We start from the raw sequence: 25,513 nt of genomic DNA on the forward strand, positions 1-25,513 counted from the left end.
CCTCATAGTACCATCCTTATTTTTATCTAATACCACGGAGGAGGCAAAACCTAGAACTAGGTTGAATGTGGCCCATTTTGAGAAGCTCTTTAATGGTTTCTTCTATTTCTTCTTTAAATTTTTGGAGGTGTCTATAGGGTGTAGTGATTATGGGTTTAGCCCCTTCTTCAAGTTCTACGGTGTGCTCAAAACCTCTTTTGGGAGGAAGTCCCGACAGGATGTTGCCAAATACGTTTCTGTGTTTCTTTAAGATGGGTTGGATGTCAATGTGCATGGCTTTGCCTTGGGAGGAAGATTTGTCAAGGATAATCCATAGAGCGGTCCATTCCACTTGTACATGCCTAAAGAGCCTTGAATATTCTTATCGACAAATGATATGATGTGCTATGGGAATGTGCTGCAATTGGTACTTTCTTTTAATAAAAATCCAACAATTGATATGTACAATTTTTTTGTTGGGGGTTGGTGTGATGTGAGTTGTTGTTCTTCTGATATGGTTATTCTTGTAACAAAGTCCTTAGGTTTTTCTTCCCATTCTTTGTATTTCCAGGCTTGTTCCTTCAACTAGCATCATAATGAGATACAAACTATGATTTGGTTTTCATTCTTATTCTTCCGCTTCCAATTTTCAATCAATATTTCGATAAATTTTCTGATGTTGACATGCCCTATGGAGGGCACATAATTTTCTTAATTTGGAGTCTTTCAATGATGGCTAAATTCTTGGACAGGAATATTTGGGCTATATGTTTATAGATTTAACTTTAATTGCTTTTTGGCTGTTGTATTAAATTCCTATTGAACTTCCTTGATCCATATTGGTTTTGTTGTTTTATTAGCACTTGATGTTGGGGATTCATCCTTAAAAAGAGCTTACCACATTTTAATATCACTGATGTAAGTATTTCATTTCTTAAAGATGCTGAAACAAAATGCTTCAAGCTTTTTGGTGCACTTCCTTTTTCCTTTAGTTCTGTTTTTAAATTTTTTATATGACCAGCTCTGATTTGTTGCTATTTTATATTAACTATTACCTCTGTTTTGGTTTGTTTGGGGAATGGTCAGCATGTCTTTGTATTTGGTGCACATTTCCTTTTCATTGCTTTTCACATTTATGATTTTCCAGTCATCGTTTGTCAATCTTGCTTTGATACCACACAATTTTTTCACCCAGGGCATTGAATTTAATCATAAAAATTTAGAAGTAGGCTGGTTTGGCCTTGCTACAAAGTCAGGAATTTGATTATGGGTTCATAATGTCCTTAATGTTGGTGGAATGCTTTCTTATCATGATCTTGTTGCTGAATTGGTATTTGGAATATTGATTGTGTGGCATTGGGAAATTGATTGTGATTGTAATTTTGTTCAGTACCTTGCAGTTGATTTATAGCCTGGAATGCTATCTTAGGAAACACACAAGTTTCATTGTTTGCCTTTATCTCCTTTTATCCCTTGTGTAGCCCTTAAATTAATTTACTCTTTTGATTGGATCTGCACTGATATGATTTCATATATGTGATCCCTTTGCTTGGTTCTTTTTCTGTGATATGCTTAATTTCTTTCTGTGACAGAGGTCAACGTGGTAGATGTTTGCATATGGCAGTCTTCCAAAATACCTTTACAGATGTTAGCTGAAACTGGTTGACCTACAACAATAATAAGTTAAGATAGTTTGTATGTTGCATTTGGCCCTAGAAAGACTATTTTTAGAAAATTTATTAGCAGCATTGTTGCACCGCAATGGATATGGCAAATTATCAAGCTGCTCAATATGGATATTATTGCATAAAACATTAATTAAGAAAACACACATACACCATATGTATTTTTTTTCTAGAATAAAAATATTTTTTCATGTGATTTTTGAATTTTATAATCCTAAACCAGAAATGGCTCCGAGCTCTGATATGGACTCATATTCAGATACGTTCCAACATAGTATGCACAGTCCTTTTTGGCCAATTGATATATGATAGGCAGATTGGCAGTAACGAGTTTAGATGATAGGACCAAAGTAATTAAAGTAGCTCTTTTGACAACTCTGAATAGCAGTAGCAAATTTAGATAATAGAAGCAGATTTATGGTTCAGTATTCCACGACTGCTAGATAACATGTCTATCTTGAAGATGACTTTCTATATGGTCCATAAGACAATTATGAATTATGGCATACCACAATCTTTTCACAGAAACTCTTTTAGACTGGTTATGAGATTTTTCTTTTGATGGGGTAGACTAGGGCTTGCGTTCCTTATGGAAGAAATTTTGTTTGAACAGATGGTGGGTCTGCCCTCTTAGGTGTAGATCATAGAAACATTTGGTTTTAAGAACTCAATCCTACTTGTTTAACTTTAACATCCAGGTAAGACAAAAACTACGATGCCAATAAACTGTATAAACTGACAGCTTAAAGTGCATTAAAGTGGAGCAAGTTGAGCATCTCTGAAGTGAAAACAGATGACTGAATGAGTAAATAGCAAACAAATAGAGACAAAAAGGTCCAGGCTGTTGAAAATAACAAAATTTGTACTTCTCTATCTCAAAGATCAATTATTTCCGGGTTATATTGTTGTGCTTGTACTTATTTTTTCTCATAAATGGTATTATTATTTGTTCATTGTTGTAGTAATTTTTAGCACTTCATGAACTTGTAGAGTAGTGAAGGATATTTTTCTTCATTGCATTTGATTCTAATAAGTCGCCTTTCTGTTCATGATGATTTGGTTTGAAATGCTGAAAATAAATGGACTATCATTTACTAGGTTGAAGGGTTGGTCCTTGATCATGGAGCTCGTCATCCAGACATGAAGAAGCGCGTTGAGAATTGTTATATACTAACTTGCAATGTATCTTTGGAATATGAAAAGAGGTAGGTGAATTTAATACTTTGCAGATGAGATACTACATGTTTTTCCAATAAATATTTTTTAAAATATATAGTAATCGAACTCAATCGGATGGTGAGCTTGCTTTTGGGAAACTTTATTTATTGATAAAGATTGCTTGAACACTGGATAAACAGAATTGTTATATATTATTTTTTTATTATGTTTTAATGTCATTATGATCCGTAATGTATTGTAATATCAGAATTCATCTGAGGAAGGGGGTATTATTTTTGGTTATATTTTAATCTCATTAATCTCATGATCATCCATAATGGATCGTAAAAATAAAAAGTCAGAATTCATCCAGGAAATCACTTTCAGGATAAAAAAAGACAGCCTGGGATTTTCCAGGGTTGTTTTCAAGTGGCAGGATGAATCTGTGCCCACTAAAATGACTCAGGTCAGTGTGCACCTGAGGAAATGATCCCTGACTACGAACAATAGGATATGAAGTAAAATGCAACTTTATGGCATTCAAGAGGATTCTTACAGAAAGAAAGAAAAATGAAAGAAATTATATTAATGCCTATGGATGATGTAAACTTGGTCAATGTGACTGCAGTTTACAGCAGTTAACAAGAGAAAGTTCTAGGAAAAGATAACCCTAGAATGAAAATACTAAAAGTGCATAAAACAGAATAAAGTGCTGTGCCACGAACATATAGCTAAGTTACTGGTTAGGGTTCGGCTTTTGTTTGGGGGTTTGGTTAAATTTTTTTTCGGTGTAGGGTTCATTCATACAGAAACATATAAAAATCAGAAATATATGCATATTTGCAGCAGTAAATTAAGTTTAAAATACACCACCATATTAAAAATTTAAAAGTCAAATAACATAGCAAAATGCACTGCCATATTAATAGTCAAATATTAGTTGAACTTGAATGTCATGATATATATTAAGTTAAAAATAATAGTGTCAATTGTCAACAATCAGTCATCATTGATCAAATATGACATGGGTCATAAAAAATATCATCATCACCATCCATGTTAGATAATGAATGTAGGGGCAAATTAGAAGAACCAAAAATAGTGCCACTGACACTGGCATTGGCACTACCACTAACACCCTCATGCTCACTAGTTAGCTTATAGTCATTCTCAACATGAAGTGCAGCAAAGTGGGTAGTGGAAGCAGCCAAGTCAATATGCTCTGGCTTGATAACTCACTTCCTTGTGTCCTCTTCTTTGTAGCTACTCTGCTTGTGTGTAAGGAGCTGCAAGTTTGAATTCACAAACACCAAGTCCTCTGCCTTTTTTGAGCGTAGTCTATTGCACTTTATTGAGTGGATGGAGGAATATGTGCTCCAATTCCTCTTAGATGCAGATAAATTAGCAACTTATTAAGACAAAATTAGAGAGTTACAAAATTTTAAAATTTAAATTATAAAATTGAAATATAAATAAAAGTTAAAAGATCTTTTTTAAAATAAAACTTGCAATAAAATTTTGATCGCAAGAGGTTGTAGGTGTGTGTATGATCTATACTCATAGATCCATAATGAAGAGGTGTGACCTCTTCCTCACATTGAGATATATAAAGGAATCAAAAGTATCCAGTGACATGACCATCGATCAGATCAGATCAGAACTGTTATTAAGTTACAGGAATTGGCAGCCTCCTAGTAGGTGACATTACACTAGCAATACTGATAGATCATAATATTAATGCCACACAGAAACATACACATCATAGAGGATATTCATGATTCCACTAAGCAAGGGGACTATATGCATCGATCATATATGAAGGCAATCCCACGAATCCTATATGGGCTTTAAGGAGTCTTCTACAAAGTTCACCTCATTATCCAATAAGGTGATACACGCCACCTCAAAAGGACCTCCTCAAAAGGCAGGTCTTGTGGCCTTTTGGAGCCTCACTAATTGATTTCGCAATTTTGCCAATATGCTTAGTAAACAACATTGAATGCCAATCCATTCACATAGTTGCTATGTATTGAGGGGCAGTCTCTCTATACTCGTTCTAAAATACCATTTCCAGCAGTCCCTTTGATCTCTTGTGTAGAGGCTACAACTTGTTCTTTAGGTATGGACAAAAATGAATGGCTCTTTGTAAGTTGAAAATGAGAAGGTGGTCAAGTGGGCTTCATTCCTGGAGACCTTTTAACAAAAGATGATTTGATTTATGGCCTGTTACTTGGTCTGCTTCTTCTTGTTCTTCAAGAATCAATGCGTGCCATGACTTGTGCATCAAAAATGCCATTACCATATGCACCTAGACAAAATTTGATGCCTTGTTGAGAGATCTTGCACAAATGGCTTTTCACTTGATTGAGCTCAAATATCTAACTTTACAATGACCATAAGTACAAACATAACCTTCACCACTTGGCAGCTACTTCATCATGTAATGTTCCCTTCCTAACTAGTCGATTGGGTGAACCATTAGCCTATTCAGTCGAGTTCTTGTAGGCTAATGGGTAAGAAAATAGGGAACTCTGGAGGCAATCTACTTAGTTTTGGGCGCGATTCTATATTTTATGTGGTCCACAATTTCATTTTTAAATAACATAAGGTCTTAAGTTAAATTAAAATATTTAACTTATGTTATTTAATATTTTAAAGTTAAGTAAAATTAAAATATTTAACTTATGTTATTTAAGATTCTAAATTTAAGTTTTCGAGGGTCCCAATGAACATTGAGTTGTTTTTAAAAGGGAGACTCCTAGAAGTTGGCGTCCAACCTAGGGAGGTATAAGGAGTTTTAGTAAATTAAAAATAAAATGTTTTCTTCATTATTGGGTGTAGGGACCCAGGGTTTGAAGGGTGGGGCCCTTTTTGAAGGGAATTGGAGCCTTTGATCATTCATTTTGGTTTGCATGATTGGAGTTTGATCGCAGCCTCTTTGGAGGCTTTCTTCTTGTTTGGTGAGGACTCAATCTCTCACTGATGACATCTTCTACGTTGTTGAAAGATACAGTTTGGTATGTAAGGTGTTTTTTGTTGGTGTTGGAAATAAGCCACACCTGGACCGATGATGGACTGGTCCAAGAGGGGCCAGTAGCTCAGTGGTAGAGCACTCCAGCAGCGTATGGAAGGTCGTAGGTTTGAGTCCTAGCTGGTACATGGTATTAGAGCCAGGTCCAGGCTAGGAGCCCCAAGCACACGAGAGGTGTGGCTTAAGGGGGGGTGTTGGTGTTGGAAATAAGCCACACCTGGACCGACAATGGACTGGTCCAAGAGGGGCCAGTACCTCAGTGGTAGAGCACTCCAGCAATGTATGGAAGGTCCTAGGTTCAAGTCCTAGCTGGTCCATGTCTCAACATTTTTCATATAGGAAACACGTGGGCTTATCAAAATATTTGAATCTTTCAATTCTAGGGCTTGTTATAAATTTGTTGAAGTGGTTTGGGTAGATTTAGGAGGGTTTGATCAGGCCTATTTGTGGCAGTAAGGGGCAGTAGACATTCCTCCATCGTTTCCTTAACATATGGCACTCAAAGTTAGAGGTGTGGCACCCAGATCTGGGAATTTGCAGAGTTGATATCATTACAGCAGTGGGTTCAGGCCATCAACTTTTTTTTGGGTATGTTTGATTTGCATTGGTGAAAAAACCAGTGTTCCACGGGTGTTGGGGACAGGGGGATGGGGGGACGCGTTTCCGGGACGGGGGGACCAAGGGCCTAAATTTGGGGACGGCGAGGGGACGGCGGCGGGGGGGGGTGGCGGGGTGGTGGTGCTCATATATATACATATAGTACTTGAAAAACTAGTTTTGAAAAGATGTATAACAGTATAACAATATAAGAATTAGATTTCAAATGAAACTATAGGAAATACCAAGATTACTTAGATTAGTAATACTAATTGCTAAATGCTAAATAAAATTTGACAAATGAAATTGTCAAATTGGAGATTTCTCATTTCTATCATATGAATATCGAAAAAGGAAAACGAAAATACGAATATCTGATGCCATTGCAAAGTCTATAATAATAAAGATGATTACATAATTCATCATTACAATGAGTAGCCAAATACAAATACGTGTAGCAATAGCATTACAAAAGAGACTAGAGTCAAAGACAAAATGACAAAACTCAAAATATAGCTAATGGAGGCCTCTAATCATCTGCGAACTCCTCCTCACTGGAACTGCTGGACTCTTGAAGATCAAGGTCCCTCAAGCTCACACCAACTAGCCCTGTATCTGAAGTGGTAGGATCATCCTCATCAATCTGTGAAGGCTCCTCTGGCTCTACATCCCATTGTGCCGCTGGACTCTCCTTGTACACGAGTGTCTTGCAGTCTATGAGACGCAAAGCACTGTGTACACCCACAAGCTTCTCTGCTCTCTTAGAGGTAAGTTTGTTCCTCTTAAGAGAGTGGATGAAGCTATATGTAGACCAGTTCCTCTCTGCAGCTGAAGAACTGGAAACCTGGGATAGCAGACGGATGGCTAGAGTGGTGGTCAAAGATTTCGGGCCATGACAAGTCCACCACAAAAGTGGGTCCTCCTGTGCCATAGTGTCTATATCCATCTTTGCTGCATCTGAATAACCTCTAAGAGTGGCAAATCTTCCCCACTTAGTGCGCATTGTGCCGGCATCTTTGGAATCAAACATCTTCTCTATGCACCTAAAGAAACCCGCCTTCACCTCATCATCCTCAATCGGTGTCATTCTACTCGGTCTAGCCTTGTACCACTTAGGATTCAAGGCAAAGGCAGCCATATGCAAAGGAGTGTTCAACTTGTCCCATCTACTCTGAATGATAGGCCGGATTTGCTCATTGTAGAATGCTAGAGAGGGGTCCTTCACTCGCACAACAGCCCTCATCTGGTCAAGCATAGAGTCAATGCACTCATACACCTCTCCAAGGTTAGGTGCATCCCCATCCCCATATTTGATCACTTGGAATATTGGAGAAATGATGGAGACAATGTATTTCGCATCAGTCCAAAACACATCACTCTTCACTATCTCCTTCACCCTTCTCCCCTGCTCTCTCTTGGCCTCAACCCACCTATTCCACTCATTAGTCATAACCATGAGTTGCAATGCCTCTTGCAACTCAATCATTCTCTCCAAGAGAATGAAATAGGATGCATATCTAGTCTCAACTGGTTTCAAGAACTCCTTCTTCGCGAAGGTCCTGAAGAGTGCATGTGAAGTGTGGTGGTTGCAGATAAACATCTGCACATCTCTCGCATCGGTGACCACTCCTCTAATCCAGTCAATCTTCCCCATGTCCTTGAGTGCATTGTTCATGGCATGCACACAACATGGGGTCCACCAAATGTGTCTATAGGCTGCCTCAATGAGTCTCCTTGCTGCTCTACACACATAGGCTGCATCTGTCACTACTTGGACCACATTTTGTGGCCCAACCTCCTCAATAGCCTCCCCAAGGACCTGAAACTGGAAATCAGCATCTTTATGATGCCCTGTACAATCAACTGCTCTAAGGAAGTATGGGCCCTCTGCACATGTGACCATGACGTTGATGAGTGGATGATGGCTAATGTTCGTCCACCCATCCATAACTATGCTGCACCCCGATGCCACCCAACATGCCTTCATCTTCTCCATCAAAATATTGATCTTGGAGTAGCATTTATCCAAGATCGAGGTCCTCATTTTCGTCTCCCCTGGTGGCACATAAGATGGTCCTCCCTTGGCCACCATAGCCATCATCTCCCTATAATAAGGAGACCATGTAACATGAAATGGAATGCCATTGGCAAAGAAGAACTTGCCAATGGATTCATCTATCTCATCTCTCAGCTGCACATTAAACATATCAGCAATGGGGTTGCTCTGTGGTGTATGCAACCTACGTTTCCCAGCCCTGGCAACAGTAGAAGTGGAAGTAGATGGAGATCCAAACATCATTCCTCCCACCTGCGAAGCATGAGAAGTATGTGGCACTGGCACATTTTGGTTGTTGTGAAGTGATGCCCTAGCAAACAAAGTAGTAGGCATTGAAATATTTGTGTCATCTGGAACCCCCCAAAGCCTGTTAAACTCAATTCTGTACTGTATATTTTTGGGTTCCTCCAAAAACTTACAATGTTTCACGCCTTTTCCTCTCCAAAACAGAAAGTGTGCATTCACCCTGCTAATGCTACCGAACCATTCTCTGTCACAAATATTGCACTTCCACTTCCTTGTTCCCCCACTTGAATGTGATGCAGTGCCTTGTACCGATATTCGTGAAGCAAACTGTTTTAGAGGAGACTTAGGATCAAAATGACCCCTAGCATATGGTGCCAACAACTTTGAAGGGCAACCTGTACTAGCTGGTGCACTTGCCATAGAACTAGATTGGGCTCCAGGATCAGCCCCATGGTCACCCCCCTCATTTCAGGTTCATTTTTTGAATCATTCTCACTATGAGAATGGATTTCCATGTCATCTTCACTCATGCCTTGGGAACTCATTGTGAAATTGACACTGCATTTCACAAAATAAAAATAAAAATAAAATCAGCCTTGTTTAACAATATATTTTTAAATTTTTTTCCTATTCATCTCAAAATGAGATTTGATGTTGAATCTTGAGGGCAAAATGATGAATCATTTTACCCTCAAGATTCAACATCAAATCTCATTTTGAGTCTTGAGATGAATAGGGAAAAAAAAAACCAAAAATGACATAGAACAATGAAAATCAGAAAGTAAAACAAAAAAAAAACAAGAAGTTGAAAAACCCTACCTTGTGCTTGAAAAATCTCTCCAAAATGTAGAAGAATCTTCTTCTTCCTCTTCTTCTTGCTTCTTCTAGCTCCTATCACACTTGCAATCACTTTTCTCACCCCTTCAATCAATCTTCTTCAAGTATTTCCTCCTCTTTGTTGTCGGGAATAATCATTATGTTATGTTGTTATTTTCCGCTTCCGTACGGAATGATGTACTCGCCACCTCGTTGTCCCGTCGTTCGGTCGTCATCTCACGTTCAATATTGGCCTTTGCCTCCCGTAATCGCTCCTTCTCCATACGGGGGTCGGGATAAGTGGCTTTTTTCGTCTGGGCGCGGGTGATCGCCAGTACTTCTTTCTCACCAGTCTTCTCAGCCTTCTCAATGTTGAGGAAATTAACCCCTGCCTGCGGGCAATTTGCGTCCTCATGGTCGCCTGGCCCACACCAACGGCAGAGGTGCTGAGGGGTGGCTTCCTTCGTGCAATCACGGGCAAATTGCCCCCACTGATTACAAGCCCTACATTGGATAATTGGCCGGCCCTTGGCATCATACTGGATACGGCTTCTGTTATTGTTATTGTTGCCTCTTCCTCGCCTGTTGTTTCGGTAGCCGCCAGACGAGGCGTTGTTGCTTGCAGGCTGGGACGTGCCGGCTGACGCAGATGGTTCTGTAAAGAGAACCTGTTGGTTACGGGTCCTCATATTGTACGGACACTCCTTGGTAAGGTGTCCGGCAATCTAGCAAATATCGCAAAATGCTTTTTTCGGACAAGACCCCTTGGTGTGTCCGTCGGTACGGCAGTCCGTGCACCATAACTCCCCTTCGTCGCCCTTGCTTGTGCTTCCTTTGGTTGTCTTTATCTCTCTCATCATTCGCTCCATATCTTTCTGGAGAGCCCGTACCTTCCGATTAGAGTCGTCATCACTGCTATCACTTTTGTCAGAAGAGGAATCATCCTCCGACGAGGATTTATTTTTCTTCTTCTTGGACGTCTTCTGTTCACTTTCTAAATCCATTGCCCTGTTATAGGCGTCGGAATATGAAGAAGGAGGTACTATCTTCATTTTTCGTCTAAGGGATTTCTTTAGACCTTCCACAAACCACCGTTTTTTCAGTCCGTCTGCCGGCTGGTTCTCCATCTTTCCTAGCAGCTCTTTGAGCCGCCAGCTGTAGGTTCGAACAGTCTCGTCCTTTCTCTGTTTCCTGCCGTAGATTTCGGCTACGATCTCATTATCGTCTCTTAGGAGACGAAACTCTGCTTGAAATTCCTTCTTCAAGTCTGCCCATGTGCTAATTTTAGCCTTATCCGTATCCGAAAACCAGTCGATGGCTACGCCCCTCAGGGTTGCGGGAAACTGTGTTACCCACTCGTCCTCATCGGTAACACCATTCGCTCCCCAAATTGTTTCACAAGTGCGACAGTGGCGGACAGGGTCTTCTTTCCCATCCCCATGGAACTTTGGAAGTTTTTGTTTTTGTGCCATACCTTGCCTTTTTACTACTGGTGGCTGTTGTCCTACTCCGGATGGGTCAGATCCTATAAGGGGTGCTTGACCGCCGTGCCCCGGTGTCCCTCCGACACTCCTGGCAGCCCCGGTGTCTTCTCCCTCTTCTGCCTCCTCCCCACTCCTTGGAGTTTTCCTAGCCTCTGGTGTGTGTGGCAAGTCCCTCAAATCCCTCAACTGAGTTTTGGTACACTCTATCCTACGGCGGGTTTCCGCAAGTAACTCCTCCCGACTCCGTGGGTGGCCGCTGGCCTCACCGTCCCCTTCGGAGCGTTCCTCCTCTCTTCGCTTATACCTCTGTCGCCTTTCCGCTTGCTGTTCAAGGATCAAGGCACGTTGGGCTACTGCACGTTCATCTATATATTGTTGCTTATTTTTGTCTTTATTCAGTGTATTGGGCATTAATTCCCAGACCGCTTTCTATATACTTAATGACATAAAAAGTAGAACACTTTTATTCATTCATAATGTGGAAGACAAGTTTATGGCAACAATATGACATAATTATTACAATAAGTGTTCTTTATTCCATCCCGTATGGCTCATGGTTCAAATGCCCCTGACCTGGTGCCATCTCGTTCTGCTTCCCGTTCCTCGTACTGTTGCAAAATTTCTTGGCGTCGCTCCTCCCGGGCAATTTCCTCCACGCGAGCTTGTTGTGCCAACGATGCTTGTGCTAGCAATCGGGGGAGATGGTTCATCAACCGATTTACCTCCGGACTCACTTCCAACGCTGTCCACACGGCACTTAGTGGGACTTCCGCCTTCGCCGCCTCTCATCGCACGTAGGTCTGAATGGCTACTTGGAGTAGAATTGAAAATTCTCTCGTCGCGGTGTCTTCTCCTACGTAGAGTTCCGTTTGGGCATCGTCGACCTCCGGGTTCACCTCACCAACGGGTAGGCCCATTGTGTCTGTGCGCCATCCGTGTCTCCTGTTCCCGAATTCAGTTTTCCAAAATGAGAGTGAAATCCAAAATAAACATGCTTTTGTGTTGTTTTGGGGGGTAGGGTGGGGCCCACGTCCAATTAGGGTTACCCCTTAACCCCCCCAAAAAGGCACATGTTTTAAAAAAACTTAAAAAAGTGTCTTTTTTCGCGTGGGAACGTGGGAGACGCCCAGGCGTCTCCCACGGAGACGCCCAGACGTCTCCACGTCTCCTTGGGAGATGTGGAGACGTCTCCACGTCCCGGCGGCGTTTGGGTGGCGGTGGCGGGATGGCGAGGGACGTCGCGTCCCCGTCCCCCCGTCCCCTAGACGTCTCTAACGGGGGGACGCACCCAAAAAGGGGGGGGACGCGTCCCCGTGGAACACTGGAAAAAACTTTTTTTTTTGATAGGTAAAAAAGTTATTTTATTATTAATGTTATAAGCATCAAATGTCCAACAGAAGTCCATCGAAAATATAAAACAACACTGACCCAAATGATCATTACTACTTGGAATGGAAAATGAAACACATAGCAGTACCACCCCTGATCCACAAGAACAAAACCAAGAAACACGATTACAAACACTAACTCGCCCACCTAGACTCAAACAATTTGTTACAATAGAGAAGCACAAGTTGCGATACCCGACAAAATTGACAAGCTGCAACTACCCACCTAGACCACTACACATAAAACTTGCAAAGGAAAAATTATACCACCCACATTGAGGAAGTATTATCCACCACCCTTTTACCACAGTTGGAAGAAGTGTCCACCACCTCTGACATCTTTGACCTCTTGGCACTCGTTGAACCTGGAGGACGCCCCCGCTTCCGCTTCGACTCTTCTTGCTGCCCTTCCACACTCCGCGAAGCTGCCTCCAATTCTTCACGGTGAGCGCAAATTTTCCATCGTGCACAGAAAATTCTTAATTTCTCCCAGCCCAATATGGGCCACAACACGACTAACTTCCTTATCCTGGTCAGCACACCAAGTGAAGAAGGGGTGTAGAGGGCAAGTAACTTCACCAACATGCAACCAATCTCCATAAAGCCTTTTCCTAGTCTTGCAATCGCCATGAATGATGCCAGTCCCCAACACCACTCCTCCCTAACGCACCGCATGACAATCCAAAAAACCTCTTCCTTAGAGAACAACTTGAGACACTAAGCCATGAATAGAGAAGTGATGTCTGCGTTTAATCTGTATTTGTACACCACATTTAGGAAGGATTCCCCTAGAATTAGAGACACCATGTGATGAATTTTTAAGTTTCAATTACAATTTGGAGTCAATTTACATTGACCCATATTTCATAAATAGTGTTTCATAGGAACCCATATTCTATGATCAAGAGTGCATCTTAGCACTCATTGCTTTTAGGTGACACTCATGAGCAAAGCAAATGGACTTCATGGGAGATCAACCATCCCAACATTGCTCCAACTTAGGTGTGAATAACCATGGATGCCTCACAAGATCAAGCTCATTTGGCTTGTTACTTAATTTTCAAAACGTTTAACATGTGTTGTACCATTCAATATAGAGTTTTATTGTTGGTGTGTGTTTATACAAGTGTTTTTGTGGTATATCAATCACAGGGGTTCAATAGTTTGTTAATACCATCTTAAAGAGCCACTGGTTTGTTATCAATCATGGGGTTTTCACTTGTTCACACCATCTCAATAAAGCATTGATGTTCAAGTTTTGCATCATATTTGGGAACGTGGGAGCCCACAAACAATCCTTGCATTGCTTGTATTGGCTAGGATTTGAAAGGATCATCATATGCAAGTGAGCGAATTGTGCAAGCAATATTACAATGAATTATAGGAAGATGCCAAGGCCAAAGTCCAAAGATCTTGTGTTACCAAAACAAGCAAGACTTTCTACAATGGCTTATTAACACGGAGTTTCTTGATCCTCAACCCACATGAGAAGAATACTTGCACATCAATATTCTTCAACTACTTTGATGGCATATTGAAATTAGCAAATTGAATTATGAAAGAATCATAGATAAATACATTGAGAAAGTTGGTGTCATAGAAGAAACTGACTAAATTGACCAAACTATCAAAAAAAATTATGAGCAAGTCATATAATGTGATGTAATAATAATAAATCAACAACTGGATCTCTCACTTTGGAAAAGTAAAAACATTTAGGACACAAAAGATTTGTAAGAGGAGGTCACATTTGTTGATCAACTTATAATAAATGTTTTGACACATCATAAGGCACTTTGAATTGAAATATTGAAGCCAAAATGGAATGCTTGTGTTGATGAGTGGAGTATGATGTTCTTATGACAAGTGTAAGGAATATGCTATTTTTTAGCCTGTGAATTTGTCATGGGATTTGGGCTTTGGTTTTCTAACTAGATATTTGAATGCCATATTTTCAGTGGCTTTAGGTCATGGTTTTGTAATTACTATTTGATGATTCCATGTATTACTATAATTTATATAGTGCTTAAGATGGAGGTGTTAGGTGCAAGTTTAGTAGATATTGCTATATTGCTATGTTGCTAGGATTGCTCTAGATCTTTGGTTGGTGATGGTCTTGTAAGGTTTGCTTTGTAAGTGCATTGTAACCATGTTAAAATGATTTTCTCATGTACATTTGCGTTGTTGGATGTTTGGGTGATTGCTGCAAATATGTGCTTTAATGATATCCTGAGAGATGTGTTGTTATTGCTGTCAACATATTTTCTCTGTCTAGTGCAGTGTTGCAGTGAAGTTCAGTTTGTTGGTTTATGCTGTATATTGATGATCAATGTTTGTAGATTAAAGGGTTTATAGATAATTATCTCTGATTGATTTAGTGCAAGATTCAAAGGTCCGCATGAAGATTTGAGTGAGTTATGAGTATCTATGTTGTGGCCAGTTTTTCTGTTGTCCAGTATTTGCCAGTGTTCAGTATTTTGATCTGCATTGGTTCACATTGTAATATCTTGATCTGCGGATCTGGGATTATGGTTGGGACGTTGATGTGTGTCCTCAATTCAAGTTGTTTGTGATTTGAAGCTCCGCAAAGTGATTTTTCCAGGTTGACAGTTAGTTCAGTTAACGTTCTTGAAGTTCAGTATGATGATAACAATGATTCTAGTAGTTTGAGTTGGTGCGGATGTTGCTGTGGTAATTCTTGATGCTCGTGGATGTTTCTAGATTGTGTGCTATTCGTTTTGGTGGTCCGCATTGATCGGTGAGTGCGTTATTGATGATTTTTCTTTGATCCGGTGGTTTTCTTCATGTTCTTGGTCAACTTGATGCTTGTAGCGTGTTGCGGATGTTTGATGCTTAATTCTTGGAGGTGTTTCATATTTGAGGTGGTGATTTAGGTCCATGCTATATCTTATTAGCCGACATTGTTTTGGTCTGCATGTGATATTGTGGCATGTATGGTTATATTTTTGTAATTAGGTGATATGTGTTGAGCCGACCTTGATGATATTGTTCGAAGGTTGATGTCATGTATAAATAAATGTAATAATCATTGTGAGGGATATGTGTGGAATGTGTGAACAATGTATTAATCATTCGGAAGCAGAGCAGAAGTGTGAGAGATGTCATGTGCTTAATTAGAATTGTAACCAGGCATTGAGGATGCTATTTCTTAGTTCATGATTTTCCGAAGTGATCTGAATTTGTTTGTAAGGCAGTGAACCCTCCCAGGGTTGTTGCCCTTTGTTGTTTGTGAGCAGTAAGCTCTAGGCAGTGTGCCTGAATGCATGTGCATTCTCCATTGTAATATTTCATATACTTCTAATAGAGTATCAACATATTGTGGGTAGGTTCCCACCGTGGTTTTTCCCTTGATCGGGTTTTCCACGTCAAAAATCTTGGTGTTATGTGTGTTCATGTTGTGTTGCTGATTTATGCTTTCACGGTTAATTATCAGATCTGAGATTATTGTAAGTTGTAGCAAGTTTTGATGACAACTGATTGACCCCAACCCCCCCCTCAGTTGTTGCTCTATTTTGATCAGTGGTATAATTTTGTTTATGTATAAATGGGCTTCTCTTTTTTGTAATTATAAAGATTCTCGATTTGCATATTACTTTCCTCAAAGTTAGCTTAAGAAGCACTTTCAGAAATTGTATATTATTTTCCTTTAAGTAAGTTTAACAAGTGCTTTTTCATACTTCATTTCATTTGGTATTATAGCATGATCACCTTGTGTGTTAGGTGTAAATTAGAGAACCTTTTGTACTAATTTGTCTTTGAGAGGGAGCTTGCATAGAAGGGTTTTATCTTATTGTAGAAAGAGATGGCAAGCACATCCAAAATATATTTGGAGTTCTTAGGTACAAACATTGAGTTTTCTTAGCTCAAGATGGAGGTTATGCTAGTGAATAAAAATCTATAGGCTATAGTATTTTGATCGAAACTTTCTACTATGCCATAAGAAGATTGGGACAAAATGGACAGAAAGGCCTAGTCTTATAAGATTTTGTTTGGCTGATTTCGTATTATTGAATGTACATGAAGAGACTATTGGAACACTTCTTTGGGAGAGATCCGAAGATTTGTGTGAAGCTAAATCTTTGTTTAACAAAGACTTTATGAGCAAGAAGCTATACACCCTAATGATGGAGGATGTTGGCTCTATAGTTAAACACTTGAATGCATTTAACACGGTAGTTACATAGTTGTACTTGGTCAAAATAAAAATTGAGGTGGATAATTGCATGACTTTGCTGCACTCTTTGCCAAATTGATGGGTTATGGCTATTGGGAGCACTACAACCAAGTTGAAAATGGGTGAGATAGCAAAATCATTGCTTTTCAAAGTTATACGTGGAAAGGCTTTCAAATCCAAGGAGGCTTTAGTTGTTCGTGGTAGATAGAAAGAAAAGGGTAAGAAGGAAGGCTAGAAGAAAGACAAGTCTATATCTAAATCTCGTGGGAAATCCAAGTCTCTTGGTAAGTTGAAGGCAACATGTTGGAATTGTTGCAAGATGGCCATTTAAAAAGACTTAGTCAGGATAGAGAGAAAAAGAAAAAAGAGAGATTCTAATGATGAGTCAAAGAAGTTCTCCTAGGATGATGATGATGCCTTTGTTGTGGCCTTGGCTATAGATGCATCAAAAGTTGTGTGGTTGAGTGCTCCAATGCATCTTTTCATATGACTTCACATAGGGATTGGTTTACAAAAAACGAAGAATACAATGTTGGGAATGTGTACATTGGAGATGATTCTCATCTAAAGATTGTTGGTTGTGGAAGATGTTGACTTGGTGGTTAGCACCTCCTCAGGGACTTGTGACATGGCTTAACCGCCTCCCTTGGGTCGGGTTAAATCTGGCGTTTGTATCGAGTGTTGATAGTTCGAGCTTTTGGTGGAACGACAAACAATTCCAACAATTGGTATTAGAGGCGGTGCCTTCTGTTAAAGCTTAAAAGCTTGAGGGTTGACCCTATTAACACACTAAGATGAATGCACTCGAAGGTCTTGCAATGAATAGAGCTCCTTTGTTTGATGGTTCTAACTATGCTTGTTGGTGTGTCGAAATGCGTGCATACTTGATGTTTGGAATTGTGTGGTGACAGGCTATACAGTTCCTCAAAATCCTCCATCCACTGCTGATGAAAAGAGAGGTTTTGAAAACAATGCTAAGGCTATGAATGCAATACTATGTGGATTGTCAGAATTTGAATTTGTTAAAGTCATGCATTGTGATATTGTTCAAGCCATGTGGGATAAACTTAAGAATGCGTATGAAGGAGATGAAAAGGTGAAGAAAGCCAAGCTTCAGACTCACAAGATGCAATTTGAAAGTTTGAAAATGAAAGAAGAAAATGTTGCAGCCTATTTTCTAAGAGTAGATGAAGTAGGGAATTCTCTTAAAGGTCTTAGTGAGAAGGTAGATGATAGTTTGGTTATTTGAAAAATCTTAAGGTCTTTACCTTTAAGATCTGATGAAAAGATCTCAGCCATAGAGGAGATGGTTGACCTTGATAAATTGTTCGTTGACAAGCTCCATGGTATATTCACTGCATATGAGATGAGGACAAACACAAAATCTTCAAAAAGGGAGACCGCTTTCAAAGCTTCAAAGAAAGGCAAACAAAAGCAGCAAGCTTCAAGTGACAGTTCAAATGTTGATTCAGACTTAGAAGAAGCCTTGTTCATGAAAAGGTTGAAGAAGGATTTGAGCAAGCAAAAGAAGATGTCTCTTAAATGTTTTAACTGTGGAAAGGCTAGACATTTTGCAGCCAAATGTCCATATGAGAATAATGAAGATAGCAGTTATGAAAAGAAGCCTACGTTTAAAAAAAGTACAGAGGAAAAGATAAGAAGACATGGAAATCCAAAAAGAGTCTATATTCAAAAGAGGAAAGTGATTCATCTGAAGGAAGTGACGAAAAATCTTAGAGTGATGAGATTTTGTTTATGGCTCTTGAAGAAACTCACTTTGAAAATCAAGAAGATGAAGATGTTTTTGATGAAGCAGATGGAGATGTGGATCTTGAACAAGAATTGTCAAGTGCTCTCAGTGAGATTAAAAGTCTTAAGGAGAAAAATCTAAATTTGAAGCTGCTGCTCAAAGAAGAAAGTGAAGAAAAAACCAGGAAATCACATGCTCTTGATGATGCTAAGAAGCTCATAGATGATTTGAAAATCTAGATTGAAGAAGCTAAGAAGGTTCAAGAAGATCTGAAAAATCAGATTAAGTTGAAGGAAGAAAACTATGATAGATTGGAAGCTGAAATTGTCTCTACCAGGAAGTTAGGTAAATTATCAAAACTATTGAACCAAGAAAAGATAAATCAGAAAACTTCACTTACATTGGATGATCTACTAGCTTCTCAAAAACAGTCTTCAGATAAAGGTGTAGTTGGCCTTGAAGAAGGTCAAAGCTCTAAGTCTTCGAAAGAAGAATAACAAACTCTTAATGGTGATTGCTCAAAGATCTCTTCAACAAAAATTAGAAATAATTGTTTCAAGCAGCCTTCCTGTACTAGACAAGCACTCTTAACCAGGTTTAATCATTCCTTCTTTCATGGTTACTATTTTGCTTGTAATTATTTTGGATAGAAGGCAATAAATTGTAGAATGTCTTTTAGAAATGATTTCAGATATGTGAATCAGAACTTCTTTGCCCCTTTGAGGAGTTATAATTTTGTTTGTTACAAAAGTAATAACATTGGGCATAGTGCAAGGTTTTGTAAGAATGGCAGGGCAGAATTCTCAAAGAAAGATGTTAAGAACGATGCTAAGGAAACCAAAGTGTGGAGGAAGAAAGTGAAAGAGGCTGATATGAAGTCTATGATTGTGCAAACAACTCTTCTTGCACAAAATGAGAGATATTTGGTATGCGGATAGTGGCTGCTCCAGACACACGACTGGAGATGAGAGTGAGTTCTTGACTCTCAAGAAATCCAATGGTGGCAAGGTAAGGTTTGGTGGAAATTCGTCTGCAAGGGTAGCTGAAAAAGGTACTCTTATGTTGAATGATGGAAAGACTAAAGTTGAGAATGTGTTGTTTGTAGAAGGTTTAAAACACAGTTTGCTCAATGTTAGTCAGTTGTGTGAAGGGACAGCTTAACTTTCAGTTCTGATTTTTGCAAAATTAGTAAAGATGGTGTTCATATCGCTGATGCAAGTAGGGCAGCGAACAATTTATATATTCTTGATGATGTAAAGAGTGAAACTTGTTATTTGAGTCTACTTGATGAGTCTTGGTTGTGGCACAGAAGATTTGGACATAGAAATTTTGATAATCTTATTTAGATCAGCAAGAAGGGAGTTGTTAGAGACTTGCCTAAACTCACTAAACCATTTGACACTATGTGCAAGGATTGTTAATTGGGCAAACAAACTCGTAGGAGTTTCAAATCAAAGGAGTACTTAATCACGATGCCTTTAGAGCTGATACACATTGATTTGTGTTGTCCTACAAGAACATCAAGTATGCAAGGTGAGTGATACTTTATGCTTTTTATTGATGACTACTCACATATGACTTAGGTGGCTTTTTGAAGGAAAAATCAGAAGCATTGAAGAAGTTCAAAGTTTTTAAAGTTTTGGTTGAAAATGAGAAGGGTTTGAAAATTAAGTGCCTATGATTAGGCAATGGAGGTGAATTTACCTTGAATGATTTTGTGAGCTTTTGTGAAAAGTTTGGTATCAAAAGACAATATTCAGCTACTAGGACTTCTCAACAAAATGGGGTGGCTGAAAGGAAGAACATATCAGTTCAAGAGATGGCAAGAAGTATGATGGATGAATCTAAAGTAAGTGATTGTTTTTGGAAAGAAATAGTCCATACAGCTATCTACATTCAAAATAGAGGTCTGATTAGAGTTAAGCACAACAAGTCACCATATGAATTGTGGAATGGTAAATCAACATCTGTTAAGCATGTTAAAATCTTTGGAAGCCCTTGTTATATTAAGAGAGATGAGGATAACTTAGGCAAATTTGATCCTAGAGCTGATGAGGGTATTTTTCTAGGATATTCTTCAAAAAGTAAAGCCTCTAAATGTTTTAACAAGAGATTGCATAAGATAGTTGAGAGCATTGATGTGAAAATTCATGAGATTGCTAACTCTTCTAAGAAATTTTAAAGTTGTGATCATCATTTACAAAATGGTGAGGCTGAAAGTTCTAATCATTCAACTTGTACTGGTCTGCAACTTGGGATAGCAAGTAACAATGCTGGAAATACCCCTGAAAACAATCAAAATGAAGGAGTTGGTACATATTTAGAGGATGGAACAACAGATAATCAATTTAATACAACAGATACATCAATTTATCTTACACCTTCACATGATGGAAATAGATCTACAATTAAAACATCTCTTAAGACTTCATCAGGATTTGTTGAAAAGAACCATCCTATCAATCAAATATTGCAAGAAGAATTGACTAAGTTGCTGATAGGAGACAAGTAAGCACTCACACTGTTGATGTAGACACATATACAACTCAAGTAGACAACCAAGAAGCTCAAGTAGACAAGCAAGGAGCTCAACCAAGTAACCAACTAGCTCAATTAGACACACAGGCAACTCAAGCACACCAAGCAAGAAGGCAAGGAGCTCAATCCACACAAGCTAGCAAGTAGATAACTCAAATAAACCTTGAATAAAACTTGACATCAATGACAAAAATTCCAACAATTAAGAGTTGCCTTGCAAACGTTTATTCATATCAACATAAACTGTTCACAAATAAACCATCAAATCCACAACACAAATCTGTAAACTAGAAATTCCCGCACATCAAAACTGGAATTTTCAACACAACCCAAAATCCTCTTAACCAACTGAAAGTGGAAATTTCTTCACAACTCTTCAGTCCACAAGCAATCCCTAAATGGAATTATTGACATGAATTGGATGGCTTTTGTAATGTCCACCCCTGTTTGTTTGCTTCAGTTTGTTTCATGATAATAATCACATATATAACAAATATATTTGCATAAAGGCATAGAATAGCAACAATAAACTACAAATTAGACTTCAATTTAACAGTTTTCTGAAAATCAGATTAAACATTCAAATTGCAAAAGAGTATCAACTCCAAAACTGACTTCAAGATATCACGGTTGCAGATGTTCGCCCTGGTAGGTGCGACCCAAACTAATTGCAACAAAGCATGATTTTGAGGAAAAAATCGTAAAACCCTGAAATAGGAACCCTCGAAAAGAGAATTTACGATTTTGAGGAGAAAATCGAAAAACCAAGAAATTTGAGGTTACAAATCATCGTTTTTGTGGAAAAAAACGGTAAAACCCAGATAATTAAAATCTTACGCGAATATCACGGATTATAGATGAGATAATTTTTAAGGGAAAATTATAAACCTTGCGAACAATTTTTGAGGAAAAAATCGTGAAAACCCTCCCATGATTTTTTGTGGAAAAAATCAGAAAACCGATAGACAATTTTTCAGGAAAAAATCGTGAAAACCCTGGGACCTATAAGACGAGGTCTGGTCTAAATCAATGTGATCAAGGCAACAATATTCAGATATCGTGAACATGCACTGTTTCCAGGTGTTGTGGCAGCTGTTGAACTTTTGACTGTGTTCCAACATGATGTTGGTCATAGATGCCATCACAAAAATGGAGGTTGAACGAGGTCAACCTAGTGAAAGCATGAGACAGAAGAATCTGATTCAAAAATCAGAATAGAAGCAGCTGCACAAAAAATCTGAAACCTTGGAGGAGAATTTTGGCACGAATTCTAAGGCACGAATTTCGAGGTTTGGAAGAAACCCAAAAATAAAAATTTTCTGCAAACTTAAAACCTGAAATTTTTCCTGAAAATAATCAGAATTTTTTTTTTTTTTGCAGAAAATAAAAAAATACATCTCTGATTGTTTTGTAAAAAAAATAGAAAAATATTGACGATTTTTTTTTCAAAATAAAAAACGCAAAAAAAATGGGGTAGAAACCCTAGGTCAGATGTACAGCATAAACAACGCCCACAAAATTAGCAGAAATCGCTGACTTTTTAAATTCCAAGGCAAATTCATTGGCACAAAAATCGAAGCACGGAAAACGAGGCAACCAGAAAAATCTGAGATCAGCCCAAAAAAGCTCTCGAAAAACTCACCAAGAATCTGCAAGCAAAATAAAATTATGACTTGAACTGAAGGGTCAAAACCCTAGTCGAAAATTGCAAAAACCCTAGGAAAATTTTCAATCTGCAAAAAAAAAAACTCTAGGTTGCAGGCCCAAAAATCTCCAGAACTCTAAAAAAAACATGAATTGTTGCCCAACACAAAAATTCGCCCACAAACCAGAAACGCTCAAAAAGCCTTCTAAAAAGCAAAATCGTTTTTTTTATAAAAAAACAATAAAAAAATCTGGAAAATATTCCAGAAAGAAGGGCATGAATTTTTATTAAAAAATTCGCCAAACTTTAAAGAATCCCATTGACCCGCTCTGATACCATGAAAAATAAATTGAATGAATGATTCAATAATCGGATAATCTATTCAACAATATACAAGCGTTTATAAAGAGATTATGAGGACGACGTTCTAAATTAAGAACAAGTCGTTTAAAGTGAACTAAAAAGCTAAACGCTAAATAAAGCTTAAAAGCTAATTAACTAAAAAGAAAAAGCTAAATGCTAAATAAAGCTTAAAAGCTAATTAACTAAAAAGAAAAAGCTAAATGCTAAATAAAGCTTAAACGCTAATTAACTAAAAAGCTAAATGACCATTAAACAAGGAAGTAAATATAGGTGACTAAAATATAATTAAATATTCTAATAGCCATTGCATGCATTGTAATTGTGCATCTTGTCACTAGTGAGTGGAATAAACTTGATTATTGTAAGCATTTAAGTCACTGTATGCTCTCACCTTACCCACATTGGGATCTTGGTAATAAAAAATGATGAGGTTTATGCATTTCTTTGTATAATCATAAAAATTCAAGAAAGATATAGTTCGGGACATTAAAGTGATATTACAGCAGTGATCTTACCAGCTTATAGGGAAGATAACATTTTGAAGCAAAATTCTGCACATGGACACCAATAATAGAAAAATAAGATATGAAAGAGGAAAACTCTCGTAGTGGAAAAAACTCAGCCTCCAAAAGCATCTATTCTTAGTGTATTATTCAGCCATGAAACATTACAATACACTTATAGAGTCTCCATGAACACCTCTGAAACATCAAGCCTCTCCAATGCATCCTCCATCTGTCCAAGCATGAATTCACACGTCGCATGCCATGCTTCACTTATGCACTCCTTAGAAGAAGACTCAATACATTGACAACGAAGCAAAATACTGAACAAGTCAATTTTAAAGCACTAAACATGTGCTTGCTTTTATAGACTCAAGCTCACACAAATACAACCAAGTGCTAAGGTAAAACCGTGTGCCTCAAAACCATAAGTCCCAAAACCATTGACTCTGCATTTACTTTATGGTACTAAGTTTTCCAAACATTTAATATTTTTCCATGTGCAACCCACATAAAATACCTAACGCGATGCTACATGCAACTTTACATGTGGCCCCAAATAAATATTTAATGTGGCTAAACACATCACCTAGGATGCACTAAAAGTAAATATTTATTTTACATAATTAATTAAAACAATGTTATGCTAGGTGTACAACACGTAATCCTAACATTCTCCCACTTGTTGTAAGCATTGCATAGGGGTCAATCAATGAAGTACATCATCATAGCCATATATAAAACCACACGAATCTCCACAACGTCTCATGCTTCGTCAAGACACTTGCAACATAATTGAAGATGTTCACCAACTCACAATAAATCTTGTTATTCTCCAACATGTCACCTATGGAAGAAGAGGAACAAGTCGAAGTCTTTGTTATCGGGTATGAGCTTGGTAGCTTAAGTGCGGGGTCGGGTTCGATTTGGGTTTGGGTCCGGTCCTAGTGTGGCCCTAGGTTCGATTAAGATTCGACGGATTGTTTGTGAATATTTAAAAAATTCTTAAATTAATCATGCCTCACCTTTGCCTTCGTGCCTCCGTCGACTATCTTGCCTTCGCTTGCAAAAGCTTCGGCTTTCAAATATAATGTATTTTTGAAGTCTTGTATAATAATGTTGGACAATATACGATAGCAAAATATTTTATTACTTTATATTATTAAAATTTAATATTAATATACAACAGCAATAAAATATTTTATGTGCTACCAAAACTATAAAATTGCAAAATATATGAAAGTATATTAATATTTTAATGTTGGAATTTTTTTGAAGGCTTTTGACTATAATTTATTTTATTTTGCTGTTGTACATATTTACTCAATGTCAAAATTTAATATTTAAAAACATTTAAATTAAACTTATATTATAATATATTTATTATTTATATTCCTATATATTACTATTATTTTAAATTAAAATTTTAAACACGTTTAATTATTTATTTTGTTTAGTGTTAGCTTTATTAAATATTCAAACACATTAGGTTTATTATTATTATTTCATTACTCATTATAAATTTATTACTTAAAATAATTATAATATATATAGAAAAAAATTGCCGTACCCGTGTACTTGAATCCGTATCCGTACTCAAATCAGCAACCTAGGTCAAAGTGAAAATGCATCAATCCAAAGAACAAAAGCATCAAATTCAAGTGGTAACAATGGTTTCAAGCTGCTATCATAATGAAGAAAATTGAACGACTGAAAATAGCAACCATAGCAAATGCTAATCCATCCAATCATCCATACCTCTAAGGTATACAAAGCATTAGTAAACCCATGCCAACAACATATGTAACCCAAAAACTGCAATCACAAGCTCCATGTGCCAAACCTATCAATGAAGAACGTACACATCGAAGAACTTACACTGCATGCCAACTCTAGCAATAGCATCACATAGAAGGTGTAACCAATATCATGTAGCTCCAAATTCCAATGAATATCCACAAAAATATGCAAATCCTGCAAACAAGTCTGGTGCAGCATATTTCTCTCTACTAGTCACCATAGCTCTCCCAAAAATTGCAATCACAAGCTCCATGTGCCAAACCTATCAATGAAGAACGT

The 25,513-nt window shown here is 38.1% G+C and overlaps 1 pseudogene; it reads left to right on the plus strand.

Moving 5' to 3' along the window:
* Window positions 1-25,513, plus strand: part of LOC131049391 (T-complex protein 1 subunit zeta 1-like) — an 89,824-nt pseudogene that overhangs the window by 41,940 nt on the left and 22,371 nt on the right.

The sequence above is a fragment of the Cryptomeria japonica genome, chromosome 3, assembly GCF_030272615.1.
Source record: "Cryptomeria japonica chromosome 3, Sugi_1.0, whole genome shotgun sequence".
Classification (NCBI taxonomy): domain Eukaryota; kingdom Viridiplantae; phylum Streptophyta; class Pinopsida; order Cupressales; family Cupressaceae; genus Cryptomeria; species Cryptomeria japonica.